This window comes from Pteropus vampyrus, unplaced genomic scaffold (assembly GCF_000151845.1).
Source record: "Pteropus vampyrus isolate Shadow unplaced genomic scaffold, Pvam_2.0 Scaffold3, whole genome shotgun sequence".
Lineage (NCBI taxonomy): Eukaryota > Metazoa > Chordata > Mammalia > Chiroptera > Pteropodidae > Pteropus > Pteropus vampyrus.
The window spans coordinates 2,765,039-2,778,322 of NW_011888784.1; the positions used below are offsets into that span (position 1 = coordinate 2,765,039).

The following is a 13,284-nucleotide window of genomic DNA, read 5'->3' on the forward strand; positions in this document are numbered from 1 at the left end:
ATACAATCCAAGCCCTGCCTTGCTTTCCCCCCGTCCAAGTAATCTTCCTACTTACCCTCTTTAATTTCAAATGCATAAAAGAAACTGCAAACTGTCATTGTGCAGAAATTTGAGATCTTGCTCCTTGGCAAATGTCATCAGTTTGGCTCAAACTCATAAAAATTCTCTACAGATTTGGATGTATCTTACATTGACATATATTTATTTAACTATTGTGTAACTACTGTAACAAGCGTGTGTCTGTATATGTGTGAATGTTTGTGTGTATGTATATACATATACATGTGTGTATGTATGTGTGTGTGTGTATATGTATAAAAAGAGAACTGTTTCTTCTCTAACTTCCAGAGTGCTTGGCAACTAAAGATCAAAACCTATGAGTACAACACTGCAATTAGCTTAAAAACATGAACGATGTTTAAGGAGCATATAAGGGGTCTGGAGCTATTCAGTTGGATTGCTGAGTTTGAATCCAGGCTTTGCCACTTAAAACCTGTGATCCTGGGCATGTTGCTTAACACCCTAAGCCTAATTTTTTCACTTGTAAATTGGACAGAATAACAGCACCAATCTCAAAGGTTATTCTGAGATAATTCATCTAGAGAACAGCGCCCGGCCCGTAATTAGCCAATAGGTGCATCTATTGTTATCATCAATTGCAATACTAAAAGAAGTAACAACACTTTTAATTGTTTTGCTTAGAAGTGATTGCCACAAGCATCACGAAGGTAAACCAGATATGAGATAACACGTTCTGTAAAGAAAGCACTTCCACTGAGATTTATTGCTTCGATTATGCTTCTCATTAAAGGGCAACATATTTTCGAGAATTATCTTCAGAACCAAGAAAGAAAATCGAACCCAGGACCACAAATGTAACAAAATACAAGAAGAAATGGTTATCCTCAGCATCAAACCTGTCAATCCTGGTCCACAGATGCCATTTCATCTGAATGGACAGAACCATTTCAATCTTAGAAATTTCTAGCCTGCAACAAACTTCCTTTAAGCGAGCAATGAACACACACACACACACACACACACGCACGCACGCACGCTTAACTCATCATTAATTCATCCCTGCAGAAAAAGAGATGTATTTGCCAAAGGGGTTTCGAACCACAAAATCGGTTTTTAAAAGACGCGGGAGAGGAAAGGAGAGATGCTCGCGTTTTGGAGGCCACAAGGCCTTACCCCGGGGCGGGAAAGGGGTCGCCCTGGCACCAGCGAGTCGAGAAACGGGAAGTCGCTCTTCAAGGCCGGGGAAGAGAGGCGGACGGTCGAACTGGGTTCGCCGTAACCTCGCCAATCTTCCAGCCCTCAGCGAAACCCTTCCCTTAACCCCGCCAGCCTTATCTGCCAAACGGGGACCTTCCCGGCCGCACGCGTGGAAGCCCGCGATGGGTGGGCGCTCGGTTCCCCAAGCCCGGCAACAACAGGAAGCCGGCACCCGCTCCTCTCCCGGAGCTACTGCCGGGGCCGCGCCGCGCGGAGACTTACCCTACGTCTCGCCCGGCGACAGGTGGTGCTGCCGGCAAAGAGGCCGCGGACCTGCCGCCCACCCAGGCGATGATCGGCTCCTGCCCGGCCCGGCCCGGCCCTCCCCTTCTCCGAACTTTCCGGAGGCAGCGCTTGCTCAGGCTCAGACTAGCACAGGCAGCCAGTCACCGGTGGAGGAAGATAGTAAAGCAGCGTAGCAAGAGGAGGAATCCGGTAGGAGAAAGAGTTGGGAGCAGAGCTCGCACGACCCCATGGGCGGAGACTGATAGGCGCGCGGACCAATGCGGAGGCAGGAAGTCGGCCCCGAGGGGCGGGGCTCCGCTCAAGGCTTCAAGGCCCGCGCGTTCGCGTTCTTGCCTCGCAGGGCATCCCTACGTCGGGATCCTTAAAGTTACTGTTTTGAGGCCGAGCGAGCGCCCGTGTGGATCCGAAGAATGTGAGAAGGACCAGTAGATTTGGAGGAGTCCGAAGATACAGGCGACACCCGTCGGTCTGCAAAAGGATCCGAGGCTGGCTTAGCGTGGATCGTGCATCCTCGGCGTTGGCGTGGTTGCCCGGGGTGATGGCAGCGGGTTCTCGCAAAAAGAGGCTCTGCGCATGCGCAGGCGCGGGCGGGGTTGGGGGATGTCGGCGGGTACCAGACACCCAGCCTGGTTGGAGGAGGCGAGAGGAAGGCTGGGAGTTTGGGGTCATCCTGAACAGTCAGTGGAGGCGAGAGGAAGACTGGGAGTTTAGGGTCATCCTGGACAGAGAGGATGGAGGAGAGGTTTAAGAGCAGGGTACAGGTCAGGGGAATAGAGAAGCAGAAGAGGGAGGACCTAGGAAATGCGAAGCCTCTGCACTTTAGGAACAGTTTGTGTTTCTGAGCTATTTTTGTGTGTCTAGAACTCGCTCTAATGCAAAATTCTTTGCCACTCTCCACTGCTGCTGGCACAGTTATTGACCCGCAGGGAATTTACAAATGACCCCTACCGTTACAGTCACCATAAATAGATAGTCAATGTTCTCAGACTGTAGAACACTAGAACACTAAATTGTCTTCCTGAAAGAAGAAGGGATCATAAGTTAATACATCTGTACCCACCCATGGTTATGATATTGGATAATATCCTTTATTCTTTTTTTCAGAAAATGTACCACCAAAAATTATTTGAGTTTGTGTACTCTTAAAACAATGTGTGTAAATTATAATTTTAAAATAAAGATGTAAAGGATAAAAAAGAAGCAAGGCAGATGGAATAAGAAAATTGAAAGGGAGGAAATATGAGAGAAAATTGAGCCCAAGCAGAGAAAAATGAATTGTCCCCTCCTAAACACTTTGACAACTATGTAAAATCTGGAGCAACTGTGCCAGTCTGAGGATTGAAGGGTGAGGCATATTTGTGAATGCTGTAGTTAGATGATAAATGATAGGTATGGCTGCTATAATCACCTCGGTAAAAGAGGGATTATAAATAGCATGACCTACAATAACCCTGCTTGCCAGAAATTGTTATGATGCAGCAAGTCGAATGAAGGGAACTTCAAAAATTACAAGCATCATGAGGAATGCTTCATTAATAGAGGTAAAAGTATTTTGTCTTTGAAAGACGGTTGGTCCTGCATTAGAATAATCTCAGGTTGAAGGGTTGTAGATAGCTATCATGGATAGGATTTATTTTGGTTAAATTGAGGTCAGTTCATTCCTCAAATGAAATATGTTAATGCCAAAGAGGCAGACACTGCTATTTGGCCGGTCCACCCCATTCACTTGTTATTCTTAGTCACTTTGATGATTGATCTGATTTGTTCAGTGACCAAGCCCAAAACCTATTTCCTCCTCTCAGTTTCTTGTTGCTTTGGACCTTGGCACCTTGTTTTAAATGATCCTCTGCCTTGAAACTAATCCTTCTAGGAAGAACTTTTATCTTCTTTCTGGGCTCAGGATTGTTTGTATTGTCTGCATGGCCATTTGACAACTCTCCAAGGCCTGATGAGCTACATATTGGACAGCCAAGAATGATTCCTCTTTCCTGAGAGGGGCCAGAGGAGTACACCAAGGAAGAAGCCTATAAGGAATGCACTGGATCCACAACTGTTACAGGAGCCATTTACTCCAAAAGAAACAGCAATGCACAATGCAAAGAATTTATTTCATATATTGGTTGGGATGGATATAAAATTCATGCAGTGAGGTGTATAAAGTACCTCACTCAAACTTGATGAATTTTTACATATGTACACACCTGCATAGTCATCGTCCAGACTGAAGTATAGGACTTTCCCTTGTGCCTCTTTTCAGCCACCTGCCTCCCCTCTTAAAGCCAACCACTTTACTGACTGATGCTGGTAGCTCTGGGGGGAGAGATGTGGGTGTGGATCAGTTTGTGTGTGCCTGCATTGTTGGGAGTTGAGGCTGTTGTCTTATGCTTTGTCTTCGGTTTGGCTGGTTCACCTGTGAATTGGGAGGAGCCTTGAAGGGCAAGCTGCCAGGGCACACCTGGCCACGTGACTTCTCCATAAAACTCTTCAATAGGCAGAGTTTAAAATGATATGTATGTCAGTTATCTCAAGATGGACACATATTTACCCACCTTTCTCAAACTCAAATATGCCTGGAATAACTTTCATATAAATCACCAAAATAGAGTAGATTTATTTCATCCCAACACCACCACAAGTGTTTCCTTAAGGAAAATCCATATTACTGAGTTTCAGAGAATTATGGAAGGTCACTATCTTTGTAATGAGAGTGTACAGGAGTAGGATTGTAGGTTTCAGGTTGACACATTATCTATAGCAAAAACAGACAGATTGTGTTAATTGCATGTTTAGATTTATACAACCCAATCTGCCTTAAAATAGAAAACATTAATAATGAATGCTGGCTGCCGCCACTGGGAATTATCCTCCAATAAAATAAAAGACAAAATGAACAGTATAGCTAAAGGCATTTATGCTAAACACCGCAGAAACAACCCTGTCAGCCTACTGAGGATGTGAGACATAAAAGCATTTGGTGTAGGTAAGTACTATCATTAAGAAACAATAATGTAAAACAAAAAGAAACTAATGTTTTTGTTATTCCCAAATTAAGTGCTAATGATGGTAATTACCTCCAAAAAAAGTACCAACAATTCTTTATATAATTAAAATAAGTAGAACTTTTCAGGCTATCTAAAAGTGTAAAGTAAAACCACAATAAGCATGTCTTTATTACCAAAATATGTTAAAATTCTAGAAATTTTTGTGAAGAACAAAGAAGTTAATATAATAGGCTTATTAACAATAGAAGAATCTTTACTTCTCAAGGAAAAATAGCACTTTGATATTTATGGATAATATTGTACCACATTTGATTTTTCTCTAGGACTTTTAGGTAACCTGGAAAGAGTAAGGCAAAAATTTACTAGCATCCTGTCATTGTGGAAATAACATACTTCATTTATGAAAGTGATAACAGTCTTGATAATGATGTCACTTCTGGAGACATAAGCAGCTTGTTATTACTTAGTCTAAATCCTCGTCTTGGCTCCATCATTATCTCTAAGCCTTTAACAGAAGACTCAAGGAGCAGCAACACTGGCATTACTTGGGAGCTGGTTAGAAAAATGAAATCTGGATTCCCACCCGAGGCCTACTGCATGAGACTCAAACACGCCCAGGTGGCTCCATTCACATTAACATTAGAGAAACAGGGAGGAGCCCTGAAGTTCTAGAGTCTCAACTCAGGCTGCCAGGAATAGATTTCTTTTTCTAGATGAGATAGTAAGAAGCCCGTGATACTTTCTGCCCCCTTTCCGTGCCAACAGCGCTCTCGCAAACATAGTGCACGTTCCTGAAACCCACCGGACTTTCTGTAAGAAGTGCGGCAAGCACCAACCCCACGAAGTGACTAGGATTCTGTGCATGCGCAGGGAAAGCAGTGTTATGACAGGAAGCAGAGTGGTTCTGGTGGGCAGACTAAGCTGATTTTCCGCAAAAAGTCTAAAACTATGAAGAAGATTGTCCTGAGGTTTGAATACGTTGAGTCCAACTACAGATACAAAAGAATGCTGGCTATTAAGAGATGCAAGCATTTTCATATGGGAGGAGATAAGAAGAGAAAGGTCCAAGTGATCCAGTTCTAAGCTTCATATTTTGTTTTACTATGAAGACAATAAAATCTTGAGGCTATGTTCACTTAAAAAGGAAAAAAAGTTCCTGTAACAAGGCAAACACAGTTCTTTCCTTTCCACATTGAGACTATGTTATGTTTAAACCATAAACAATACAATTTTGTTTGTGCACCAGATGAATTTTGCATCAGGTAGACCATTTGCACCGAATAGAATGGATGCGGTCTTTGGCTTGATACCTGAGAAAAAAAAGTCCTAGGAATGTTTGCCTTGATCATCCAAATAGTATCCCAGGTATCTTGAGCATAACTTTACATGCAGGTCCTTAATAGACCCTGCAAGATTCATGGTTCAAAGACTACTTAAGCTATCTCTGATATTCTATCTCTTGGGGCAGTACAGGGCCTTTTTTTCTATAGCGTTCAAGATTTCTCTGGCCAAGAGAATAGGTACAATAGATATGGTAATTTAAGGGAAACTAAATTGATAAATTGGCTTTGATCATACAGTATATTTTCCTACCGAACAATAAATGGTAGGTTCTTTGGTATGTGAGATATCAGAACCCCAAAAACGCTTTTGATATTTTTAAGTTGAATGTTTCACATCTTTCACATCAACAAGGTGTGGTCTGACCACAAAAGAAATCTCCCAGACTTGCCTTTCCTCCCAATACTGTTTGACTTTAGACGTGCTAGCATTCTGAAGTGCTTCACAAAGGAAATCGCCTCCCACATCAAGCTGCACCCCTGGGCTGGGAATTCTTCCACTTGTTCTTGCCTTGGCCATTAGTTACCTTAGGAATGTCTGGGGACCTCAAGACCTCCCAGGAGGTTTAACTCTGTTCCAGGGGTTCACACTGGGACCTTGCTGTCTTGGGGGTCTGCACCAAGTATAGCAATTAATTGGGAGCATTTTGTTTTAACAGCCATCCAAAAGGAGGTAGAATGTCTTTCCTTCCTTACACTTGAACCAAAACTATATTGCACAGAAGAACCTGAATTAAATGATTTGTCTTAACACAACCTTGCGAAAATTTTTTCTATTCCAATTTATTAAGGGCACCAAATGGTACAGACTGTTGCTTATATCTCTATGACTGCAAGTAGAAATGATGAACCATAAGCTTTGTTCATAAAATACCCAGAGGTTCTTAATCTTTCTTGTGCAATGGACACCATTGACAGTCTGTTAAAGCTTACAGAATATTTTTTTATGTGCATAAAACAAAATACATTGAATAACAAGAATTCAATCATAATGAAATAAAGTTATCAAGATATTTTTAAACCCCAAATTTCTGATATTTTAATACATGTGCTACCTTATAATGCATTAAATCAAAATCTAATTGTGGGTCTAATAACTAACAATGATGAGTATAAATGCTATTTCACAGTATCTGCAACAATTATAAGGTGATATGAAAAATTCATGATTTCAGTTAATCCTAGATGTTTGTTGCCTACATTCATAATTGAAGAAAATGCTAAAACGCACTTAGAGATTAGTGAAAATAAATGTATTTTTCTCAGTCCAAGTTCGTATACTCCCTGTACTAGGCTATCTGTTTTATTTGAGTTCAGATAAAAATCTCATTCTGCCTATCAGCAATTTATGAGATCAGCTTGTAATACTGTGAAATAGTTTCCTGTAGCAATTTTGTCAGATCTTCAATTTCAGGGTTATGTGGAGACATTCTCTGCCAACATGTTTTTTTGATTCTCAGTAAATTCTGCTCCATTTCAGTTTTGTTGAGCTTTGCTTGGGACAGTATTACCTGGGCTTTTCTGTAGCCCGATGACTCAGCATTCTGACACAAATGCAGCTTTACCTGATCACATTATAGAGGTTGCTTTCAAGTTGAAAACTTCTCTTAGTCATTTTTTGTTCATTATTAAGAGGGATTTGTTCAGGAATCTTGTGCCAGGGGCACATATTGTCAGACATACTAAGAAAGTAACTTATTACTGAGATTCTCGCTCTTGGAGAAATTGCTTTAGAATGTATTTTTTGGAAGCCCACTATGAGGATTTTTTTTAAGAAAACATTTTATAATTCTTTCTTGGTAAAAAATGTATTTTAGCTCCTTTTGTGAAGAAAAATAACTTTGTATTTTTATATTTCATTTGCATTCTCTGAATAGGCATGAAAAGCAACAGTAATCTTTGTGTCAGTTTGGGGAAGGAGTAGAATTGTTTTTCATGCCAGCTGTGAGCACATTATGCCAACAGTGAGAAGAGGGAAGTTGAAATTCTCTGTCATGAATTCAGTCTATTCTGTCCTTATTAGGGCAGAAAAGAAGTGATAAGAAACATTGTTCTGGAGCTCTTTTTACTTTGTCCAATGGGAGAGCTTGACTCACCCTGGAGTTGCCACGCCCTTTGAACAAACATCCTGCAGCTCTGCTCTCTCCAGTGAAACTAGTCCCTTCCTCATCTCATCCTATCGGGCTTCCATCTCCACAATTTTATTAACACTGTGCAAAACTTCCTCTTTTTTTTTTTTTTTTGGTGGAATCCAACCTCTTTTCAGTCCCCAACTTCCTTATTCTTTCAGCGAAATTTGACCCAACTGACCTTTTCCCTCCTTGAACTGCTTCCTTCCGTTTCCCCCTGGCACAATATTCCTCTGGATCTCTGGCCTCGCCTTTGACATCTCCTCTGCCTCCTCCATCATGAAAGGCGAGGCCCAAGATTCAATCTGAAATATAATCTGTGGAGATGGCTCACAAATCTGGGTTCTCCATTGTGAGTTTTCACCTTTGAGTCTGTCCTCCCCAACCTCCCGCCTCCGCCCCCAAAGGCTCCGTTCATTCGGTAAACATTTTTTTTGAGTGTTACTTGGTTTCAAACAAACATTTGATTGTCCCTGGCTGTAGTGTAAGACAGTTTTTTTTTCTTTTTTGTATTGCAAGTGCCTCACTTGATCTTTGTTGCCGAGGTACCCATTTTAATAGTCATCCACTTCAAGAATGGCTGTTTTGAATAAACACATGTCAGCCCTACAACTAAGTAAAAAGCTAGACTGTGTCTACCACTGAGGCTCCTTTGTTTTAGGGATCTTGGTTGATTTCAGTAACTGACCATTTAGGCCACTTGTTTTTTCTTTTCTTTCCCTGTTTTAAACTGCTACTCTTATATTTTAAATTCACCAATAAAGAGTGAGCTCAGGGAAACCCTAGGCCCTCACCCTCAACCCCAATTAAAGTAGAACCTCAGGCTTGTGCACTCCCCACTCTCCTCCTCCTGCAACCTTGCTGTGTGGCCCCAGGTGTGCTGTGTAATTTCCAGGTTCTTAAAGTAATAAGCCTTTATTTTTTCAAAGTTTCCAAATGGTTATTGCTGAAAGGCATCTTGCAATCACAATAAGAACCATAAAGGCTGGTCCAACCATAACACTAGTTATTGATAGAAAGAGATTGGCATAAAACACAGCCCTCGAGGAATTTTCAGGGAGTAGAGAAGGCAGCCGGTGAAGGACTAAAGAGTGAAGAGAGGTGGGTGGTAGACACACCTACGAATAATTATGTCAGTGCAATAACAGAAATGACTATTACAATGTATAATGGGGATTGAGAGAAGAGACTCAAACCGATCTGGGATGGGAATGAGGAAACTCATTAATTTTAATTCGACAAATATCAATTAACATTCAACAAACAGTAGCAAGGACTTCCTATGTGCCAGTTATCAAGCTAGGCTGTAAGACAGTAAGAGGGACCAGACAGGCCTTATCCTTGCCTTTTTGCAGCTCACAGTCTACTAAGTGGGAGAAAGACGTTAAAACGAGTCATACAATTTTATCATGGTGGCAAGTGCTACCAAGAGATAAACACAAAGTGCCAGAGAGTCTTTGATAGGGAGATCTAATGGGGCCCAGGAATCGATGAAGGCTTTCCTGAGGAAATAACATTTAAGCCAAGGCCTGAAGCCAAGCAGAAAATACCCAAAGTGAGAAAAGAGTAGTCAGGCTGTAACAGGACTCAAAGGAGAATTTGACAAAGGACTGTTTGATACTAAGATGAAGAGGTGAGACAGGTAAAAGGTTATTCGAAGCGCTTCACAGTTAAAAAAATTTAGCCTTTATCTTAAAATCAAAGACTAACCATCCAACAGTTTTTTTAAGCAGGTAGTTGACAAGATCAAATTTCCATTCAGAAAAGGTCAGTTTGGCTACCGGGAGATGACAGATTGGAGAGCGGGCAGGAGCCAACGAGGAGAGAGGCTATTGCAATCTTCTAGATGAAAGTTAAGTATGGCTTAACCTTCATCTTGTTGGGAGGTAGTAGAGAAGTGAACAGATTTGAAAATGTGTAGAAGAGAGAAATTATAGGGCCTGGTGACTGGACGTTGGTGGTGAGAGAGCGGTGTAGACAGAAAAGGAGGAGCTGCTTTTACAAGAAGGGTCTAAAAGTGCTGTGATGTTGGGGGGCGGAGTGGTGTGTGGCAGGCAGTGGGACTGGGCCGTTAGGGAGTCCAGCAGTGGCTGTGGCTATGACCACGGTGGTGGAGTAGCCTGGAGACCAGTGGCTGGAGAGTTGGAGATACTGCTCTACACACCTCACCACTTGTCATCCCTCGTGACTTGAGTATCTTTTATCTGAATGTTGAGGGCGATTTGGGGAGGGGGGATTTCACCTGAGTTTTAAAAGATGAGCATGGTTAGCTCAGAGGAGGTTTGAAGGAGGAAAGTTTTTCTAGTCAGAGGGAAGAGAATATGAGAAATAGCATAATTCAAGCAATTCAGAATTAATGGAGCAGGGGATAGGGTAGGGAAAGGCAAGAGATGATGCCAGATGAGGGAAGGATAATGGGGAGCTATTGAAGAGTTTTATTTAGGCAAGGGAGAGACATGGCCATTTCTGGATTTGGAGGAGATCACTTGGGCAGCTCTGTGAGTTTAATGGGGCCAAGAAGAAAGTCCAGCAGAACGCTGAGGAGTGTACAGGGGAACTGAATGAAGGCCTGAACTGGGACATGGTACAATGATGGAGCAGAGAGGAGGAGGAACTGGAGAGATTTCTGAGAGGAGCCGGTGAAGGGAGGAGGGCCTCCCAGCCTTCTGAATCAGCTAATTGGCATAGGTGAGGTCACCAGCTGAGACAGAGAACAGAAGAATAGAAGCAGCTTGAAGAGGAAAGATGACAAGTACAATGTGAAGCTTGTGTCACTCAAGGGCCACCAGACTGGAGGATTCTAGCAGACGATCGAAGAAAAAATGCTCCTGAAGTTCAGTATAGGTCTGCATTGGATGAGCAGGTTTGGAGGTCCCTGCACATAGGTAGTGGTTGAAACCCTGAGGGTTTACTCCTGGAAAACTGAGGCCACTCCTGGAAAGTGTGTTTAGTGAGAATAGTATACCCAGGGTAGAGCCCTGGTCATTTGTGTGTTGCCTCTCAGCTCCAAGTCCACCCTTCCAGATGCTTCTCTTTGAGTGTTTGGCCAGGATTTGCAAACTGCCTTCCCATTTCCCTTACCAGCTGGATTCCTGCTGGCTTCTGAGCATTAGAGCCACTGAAGGGAGTTGGGAAGACATGAAGAGGGTAGAATAGATTTTTTTTTTCCTGCTTCTAGTTGTTAAGATGATGCCACAGCACCAGTCTCAAGCTTCTTCATTCACTCCCAGCACCAACTGAGGTACCTCCCTCAGAGCCACCAGCATCACCTAGCTGAGCACCAGGGAGGGTCCAAGTACCAGCTCTGCAGCTGTGGGGGGTGGGGTAGGATGCTCTTGAGAATTTCTAGTCACCCCCTGGATGTGAAGGCGGTCCTCACCAATTTGTTCCCCAGCCCTCAGGGCAGGAGTGTCTTCCTGCAGTTATTGGTCTGGCTACCTAAATGTTCTCTTCGTATATTTTCAGCTTTCTGATGTTGGTATAACTGACACCCTCTTTTTGAAAGGTGGTTTCTTTTTCTGATTGGACCCTGCTGGATGCAGACCCCTAGGGCAGAGGGTGAGCCTGCAAAGGAGACAGAGAAGGAAGGGTACGAAGAGGACTGGGAGTGAAAATGAGGACAGTGTCTCATGAAACAGTGTAGCAGAAAGCAAAGGAGGAAATGACAGACTTTCAAAAAAGTGGAACAGATGATGTTATCTAGCAGTACTACTTCTGGATATACAATTTTTTGTATATCCAAAAAATTGAAAGCAGAGTCTCAAAGACATTTATACTCCCATGTTTGAGCAGCATTATTTACAATAACCAAAGGTGGAAGCAACCCAAATGGCCATCGGCAGATAGATGAATAAACAAAATGTGGTATATACATAAAATGGAATGTTATTAAGCCTTAAAAAGGAAGGAAATTCTGACACATACTATGTCATGGATGAACCTCGTGAACATTAAGCTAAGTGAGATAAGCCAGTCACAAAAAGACAAATACTGTATAATTTCACTTACGTAAGGTTTCTAGAGTACTCAAATTCATAGAGACAGAAAGTGAACTGGTTGTTGCCAGGGTCTGGGGCGAACGGACAAAGTTGTTTAATCGGTACCAAGTTTCGGTTTTGTAAGATGATTGCACAAACAATGTGAATATACTTAACGCTGTTGAACTATACACCTAAAAATGGTTCAGACAGCTCTCTCTGCCGTCTTTCCGTGTGGCCATAATGAAGCGCATGAACGACCTGGCCAATGCAACCAAGAGCATCGACAATGCTGAAAAGAGAGGCAAATGCCAGGTTCTTATTAGGCCGTGCTCCACAGTCGTTATTGTCCAATTTTTGACTGTGATGATGAAGCATGGTTGCACTGGTGAATTTGAAATCATCGATGATCACAGAGCTGAGAAAATTGTTGCGAACTTCACAGGCAGATTAAACAAGTGTGGAGTGATCGGCCCCAGATTCAGTGTACAATTCAAAGATGGAGAAAAATGGCAGAACAACCTCCTCCCGTCCCGGCATTTTGGTTTCATTGTACTGACAACTTTGGTGGGCGTCATGGACCATGAAGAAGCAAGACGAAAACACACAAGAGAGAATCCTGGGATTCTTTTTCTAGGGATGTAATACATACGTTCAAATAAAATGCCTCAATGGACCAAAAAAAAAAAAAAAAAAAGGCTCAGAGAGTACATTTTATGTTATGTGTATTTTACCACAATTTAAAATAAAAAACAGAGCAGAGAGATCCAGGAAGGTAAAAACTATATGTGTCACTTAGTGGGGCATTTAAGATCTTAGGAATGCAGTTCATTGGCCAGTTGGAACTCAGACTGCAGGGGATGAAGGAGCAAGTGTGAGGCAAGGAAGTAGAAGCTGACTCTCTTTGAGAAGTTTGGATAAGCAGGGGAGGAGAAGTTGGGTGAGGGCAAGGGGGACTGTGAGATCAAGGGCGGTAGAAGAGGAGGGGTTGGAGCATGTTTAGAAGCTGAAAGGAGCTGGCAGAGGAAGAGAGATGACGTTAAGTGCTATAAAGGAGCAGAGACCTGAGGAAGCAGAGGAGGACAGGTCCTGACCTTGGGCAGAATGGACAGCTGGTTCACCATCGTGGGAGGAGAAGCAGCAAGGAAAACGGTGGGTGTCGATACATTTATAGATAGAAGGGTGATGGAGAGAACTTCCGAGATGATGTCAAGGTGTTCTCCATGATATAGGAGGCAATAGAAAGGAACTCCGAGACAGAAAGAATTGAGGAGAGTGCTGAGGGCGTAGGCAAGGTCGGAGATCATGGATT

The 13,284-nt window shown here is 42.7% G+C and overlaps 1 protein-coding gene and 2 pseudogenes across 1 annotated transcript in view; 2 read left to right on the forward strand and 1 right to left on the reverse strand.

Annotated features, from left to right (window-relative positions):
• The window catches only part of ME2 (malic enzyme 2), a 47,931-nt gene extending 45,868 nt beyond the window's left edge, over positions 1 to 2,063 (reverse strand). Inside the window, exon 1 of the mRNA XM_011360516.2 lies at positions 1,501 to 2,063. The gene's annotated coding sequence lies outside the window, so the exon portion shown is untranslated. The remainder of the gene's footprint in view (positions 1 to 1,500) is intronic.
• Positions 2,064 to 5,265: 3,202 nt separating this feature from the next.
• Positions 5,266 to 5,722, forward strand: LOC105293605 (annotated as a pseudogene).
• A 6,475-nt stretch (positions 5,723 to 12,197) lies between these two features.
• Positions 12,198 to 12,648, forward strand: LOC105292338 (annotated as a pseudogene).
• Positions 12,649 to 13,284: the final 636 nt, after the last annotated feature.